This window comes from Micromys minutus (assembly GCF_963924665.1).
Source record: "Micromys minutus genome assembly, chromosome: 19".
Classification (NCBI taxonomy): Eukaryota; Metazoa; Chordata; class Mammalia; order Rodentia; family Muridae; genus Micromys; species Micromys minutus.
Window position 1 is genome coordinate 21,701,080 of NC_137954.1, and position 5,715 is coordinate 21,706,794.

General features: G+C 42.0%; 1 pseudogene across 1 annotated transcript; it reads right to left on the reverse strand.

Annotated features, from left to right (window-relative positions):
- Positions 1-2,582: 2,582 nt before the first annotated feature.
- LOC308433033 (CREB3 regulatory factor-like) lies at positions 2,583-4,396 on the reverse strand (annotated as a pseudogene). Its single transcript has one exon. The product of its transcript is annotated as a CREB3 regulatory factor-like (transcript).
- Between the last annotated feature and the right edge of the window lie 1,319 nt (positions 4,397-5,715).

The window sequence follows — 5,715 nt, forward strand, 5'->3', positions numbered from 1 at the left end:
AAGAAATTAGGGAAAAGACACCCTTCACAATAGTCACAAACAATATGAAATACCTTGGTGTGACCCTAACTAACCAAGTGAAAGATCTGTATGACAAGAACTTCAAAAAGATCTCAGAAAATGAAAAGATCTCCCATGCTCATGGATTGGAAGGATCAACATTGTAAAAATGGCCATCTTGCCAAAAGCAATCTACAGATTCAATACAATCCCCATCGAAATTCCAACTTAATTCTTCATGGAGTTGGAAAGAATTTGAAAATTTATCTGGAATAACAAAATCCTTAGGAGAGCAAAATCTATTTGCAACAAGAAAAGAACTTCCGGGGGAATCAAGTTACATTACAAAGCAATTGTGATTAAAAACTGTATGGTATTGGTACAGAGATAGGCAGGCAAATCAATAGAACAGAATTGAAGACCCAGAAATAAACCCTCACACCTATGGTCACTTGATCTTTGACAAAGGAGCTGAAAACATTTAATGGAGAAAGGACAGCTTCTTCAACAAATGGTGTTGGTTCAACTGGCAGTCATCATGCAGAAAAATGAAAATCAATCCTTTCTTATCTCCTTGTACAAAGTTCAAGTGCAAGTGGATCACAGATATCCACACAAAACTAGGTACACTGAAACTATTAGAAGAGAAAGTCGGGGAAAGCTTAGGACACACAGGCACAGGGGAAATTTTCCTGACCAGAACACAAATGGCTTATGCTCTAAGATCAAGAATAGACAAATGGGACCTTATGAAGTTGAAAAGTTTCTGTAAGGTTAAGGACACTGTCTAGAAGACAAAACAGCAGCCAACAGATTGGGAAAGAATTTTTATGAATTCTACATCTAATAGAGGTCTAATATACAAAGAACTCAAGAGATTAGACTCCAGAGAATTAAACAATCCTATTGAAAAATGGGGTACAGAGCTAAACAAAGAATTCTCAACTGATGAGTACCAAATGGCCGAGAAGCACTTAAGGAAATGCTCAATATCCCTAGTCATCAGGGAAATGCAAATCAAAACAGCCCTGAGATTCCACCTCACACCAGTCAGAATGGCTAAGATCAAAAACACCGATGATAGCAGGTGCTGGCTAGGATGTGGAGAAGAAACATTCCTCCTCTGTTGATTGGGTTGTAAGCTGGTACAATCACTCTGGAAATCAGTCTGGCAGTTCCTCAGAAGATTGGACATAGTACTACCTGAGGACCCAGCTATTCCACTCCTGGGCATATACCCCAAAGATGTTCCAACATATTACAAGGACACATGCTCTACCATGTTCATAGCAGCCTTATTTATAATAGCCAGAAGCAGGAAAGAACTCAGATGTCCTTCAATAGAGGAATGGATACAGAAAATGACATACATTTACACAATGGAGTACTAGTCAGATATGAGAAACAATGACTTTATGAAATTCCTAGGCAAATGGATGGAACTAGAGACTATCATCTTGAGTGAGGTAACCCAGTCACAAAAGAACACACGTGGCATGCACTCACTGACAAGCAAATATTAGCCCCAGAAAGCTCTGAATACCCAAGAAACAATTCACAGAGCTTATGAATCTAAAAAAAAAAAAAGGAAGGTCAAAATGGGGATGCCTCAGTCCTTCTTAGAAGGGAGAACAAAACACTCACAGGAGGAAATACCAGGTCAAATAGAGGAGCAGGGATTGAAGAAAAGATCATTCAGAGGCTGCCTCACCTGGTGATATACCCCATAAGCAGCCACCAAACACAAGCACTAAAGCTGATGCCAAGAAGTATTTACTGGCAGAAACCAGATAGTGATGTCTCCTTAGGGGCTCTGCTAGAGTCATAGAGATACAGCTGAGCATGCTTGCAGCTAACCATCGGACTGAACATGGGAACCCCAATGAAGGTGATAAAGAAAGGGCTAAAAGAGGTGAAAGGGGTTGCAACCTCATGGAAGAACAACATTATTAACCAACCAAATCCTCCACAACTCCCATGGACTAAAACACCAATGACTGAGCACACATGAAGCAGAGGATAGCAGTGTCCGGCACCAATGTGTTACCTTGTTGAGGAACTGTGTTACTTTGGGGGTGGGCTTTGAGGTCTTATATGGTCAAATTACATGCAATGTGATATACAGTCTCTTGCTGCCTATGGATTGAGATGTATAACTTTCAGTGTCTGGCATATGAAACAGAGGATAGCAGTTTCCAGCACCAATGTGAGAAGAGGCCTTTGGTCCAGGGAGGGCAAGTTTTCCCAATGTAGGGGAATGCCAAGGCAATGGGGTGGAGAGGGTGATTAGGAGTGAGTGCACCTTCTTGAAGACAAGTGGAGGGGTCTGGGTGATGCTTCGGAGTGGGGGAAGGGGATGACATTTCAAATGTAAATACAGAGAGATTCTAATTTTAAAAAATGCAATAATCAAGTAGTTTGGATCATGCTTTACTTATGTTACAAGTTATATTTACTTCAAACAATGTAATCTAAGTATAAATGTTTACATAATGCTAATTGACATGCAAAACAGAATGAAAATTTACAATAAATAATGTGAGAAAAACAGACTGTTCTGATCAGTGGTCCAGTGAGGCTGATTACTCTTTTGATGGTGGTATCCTTTGTCCTACAAGACCTCCAGTGGGGCTGCCTTCAGCAGTCTTCCCTAACAATTGGTTAACAAATTCTGAGGTTTGCCCAGCAACTGGGAGACTGTCTTTATTGAGGTTTTCAAGCTTCTGCCCCATGCTGGGTCCTCTCTCCTGTCTTGGATTCTGAACTTGGTTTACAATGTCTTGCTTGGTGGAGTTGGTTACAAACAATAAATTGTCATATTCAGTTTTGAGGCCCCACAACTTCACTCTGTTAGCTTCATAATGGGCTTTCTTCTTTAGCCCATAAGCTCTGAAAGCCAGCTTTTTTTTCCCCCCTGAACTTGACCTCTCTGTTCAGGGAAGCTCACTCACTGGAGTCAGGTCACTGGCCACCTTATTCAGCTTCCATAGTCCATCAACAGTTCATACCAATCTGGAGTAGTTTTTATAGGGTCTGGAGTCAAGTCTTCCGCATCAGTTTTCTGTGACTTCTTAACTTCCTATGATGTAAGCCATTTTTCTAGTACACATTACTAGGCAAGGTGTCTCGATTCCCAGAGGGCCTCAGAATCCTCTCTTGCTGTGATGCTGTCACCTGCTCACTATACTCCCGGAAGTACCTTCTCTTCCCTCTCTTCTGAGAAGATATGGAAGTCATCTCCTTCATGTCCTCTACAGAGTCACTTTCATAGCCTGGTTCAGAGAACATGTGGCTGATAATGTCATCTCGGTCATCCTTATAACCCTCTTCCTCTTCTTCCTCCTCTTGAAAGGCCCATGCTCACTGCCAAACCCTTCATCATGGTCCTCATCATCAGTATCCTCTCCACCGTCCTCATCCTTTTCAGGACTGTATTTGGTTGGCTGTTCTCTCATGTTGTCAGAGACATAAAGAGAATTAATTGTGCTCCTCTTTTTCCTGGGATGAATCAGAAACAAGTGCTGGCAGAAAGGCTGCCAGTCTCTGTTGTGGCAACCAACCCAGGACCATCCTGGGGCAGAGGATTAAGGCAAAGGAAGAGTGCTATGACCCAGATGAGGCTCCACCCCCTTTTCACCTGTCTCTCTGCCACAGCTCCATAGTAGCGGGTGTTTTCCTTTGCTCTATGTGTACCTGGCTCAGCCGGGGCTGGTCCTGCTGCACAGGGCTGATCTTGACTTTTGTCTTTCATTTTTAAACATAGTCTTTACATTCAACATAAAAAATGCACCTTCTTTTATGAAACACGTTAGTCTTCACCATGATATGTGTGCTTGAACTAGGTTTGCTTGCTTTTGGGACACAGTCTGATGATGGAACCTCAGCCTGGAGTGTCTCTGAAGAGCACGCAGGGGCAGCTGCTCTACATGTGATCTTTTTACAAAGAAGAAGGGGGCAGGGGATGTTGTTTGACACTGAAGAGTGAATCAGGATAATATAGGAAATCAGAACCAGACTGAGAGTCCTCAATATTAAGCTGGGCCAAGGTTGGAGTTTTACTGATGACCTCTTCATCTTGGTAAGGGTTAGAAAAGTCATTAAGACCCAAGGTAATCTACTTTTGTCCCCTAGATATCACAGCCGGTTAGTTGGTATACTTAGTGAAGTCTCCACAGTACATATCCCACTGTTCCCAGTTTGAAGTTAAAGCAGCCTCATTGTCCAGGACATCTGTGAAAGTCCCCAGATTTTCAATGGCTTTGCAGTCTTCCAGAGAAAGGAAGGGTTCTGTTGATAATTTCTCTCTATCCAGCCCATACATGAAAGCTGGATCAGAACTGTTGGCTAAGAGATCTGTGCTCATCAGAGCCTGTTCTGAGGAGTGGCTTTTGTACATTCCTTTCCAGCTTTACCTTTAATTTCAAGATCAAAGACGATTTTCACAATAAACAGCAGATTTCCCCAGAATACCTTCAGTTCAACTGTTTGGGCACCACTTTAAGAAAAAAATTGCGGTTCTGAGGATGAAGGGGATTCAGGCGGTGGGTCTGGCAGCGCTGCAGCAGCCACAGCCCCTCTCCCTTCCTGAGAGGTTCCTAGGTTCTGCATTTTTATGAATTCTATAATTCTGTTGGGTTTTTACTAGAGTCTGTACACAATGGGCATGGTTTATCAAAACAATCAAACAACTAGTTTCCAGGCACAATATTAATTTGTATAGTTTCACTATGTAAGGATGCCAAGTGCCACAGAGATACAGGAGGAAGCAGTGGGTCCAGTGTAGCCATAGTGAGGAAGCAGAGGGGAGACAGACCATCACTCTGCAGGAAGCTGGGGGATGATCACTCTGCGAGAAGCTATTGGGAATGATCCCTCTGCAGCGCGACAGCCTATTCAAACATTGTCACGAATCAGAGAAGATGTTTTCTGTTTTCTTCAGCTTTATATTTGATTTATGAATATGAATTATTCAAAAGCAAAATGCTATGGGTTGGCTTATGGGCGATTCTACTAGGCTCCTCCTGTGCCCATTACCTGCCCCCAGGTGCTGACAGCACATAAAAGACAGCTTGCTGCCCTGGTCTCTCCACCTCCCTCTCCCTGCCCCTCTCCCTTCCCCTCTCTCAGTCTCTCCATGTCTCTGTCTCTCTCTGTCTCTCTCTGTGTGTGTATGTTTCTCTTCTCTCCTTTCTGTCCTTTTCTGTCCCCCTTTCTCGCCTCACCTTTCCTTATCTCTAACTTTTCCTGGTGGTGCCAGGCACATTGAAACATTTGCTAGAGAGGACTTTGCTCTACCTCTGAAACTTCAGCCAGTATGTTGACTTCTACATACCCTGGTGTATTTTCTAGACGCTCAAAGAATTCAGACATGTACAGAATTCATTTTCCTTGAGTTTAAAGGGTTTTTTTTTTTTTTGAGTGTTTTTATTTTGAATATATATGCTTCTTCTAAGATTCATGGAATATTTGGAAGGGTGCTATTTAACTTCAAAATAAAGTGAGGACTTTTTCCAAATACATTTTGTTCTTGATCTATAATTTGATTCTCTTATACCCAGAGAACACAGTCTATTCAATTTTAATCCTTAATTTAATAGGAATTGTTTAATGGATCCATTTATGGTCCATCTTGGTGAGTGTTTTATTTGTGCTTGCAAAGAATGTTTACTGTTATTGTTAAGTGGATTGTTATATAAATGCTTGGACCTAGTGAAG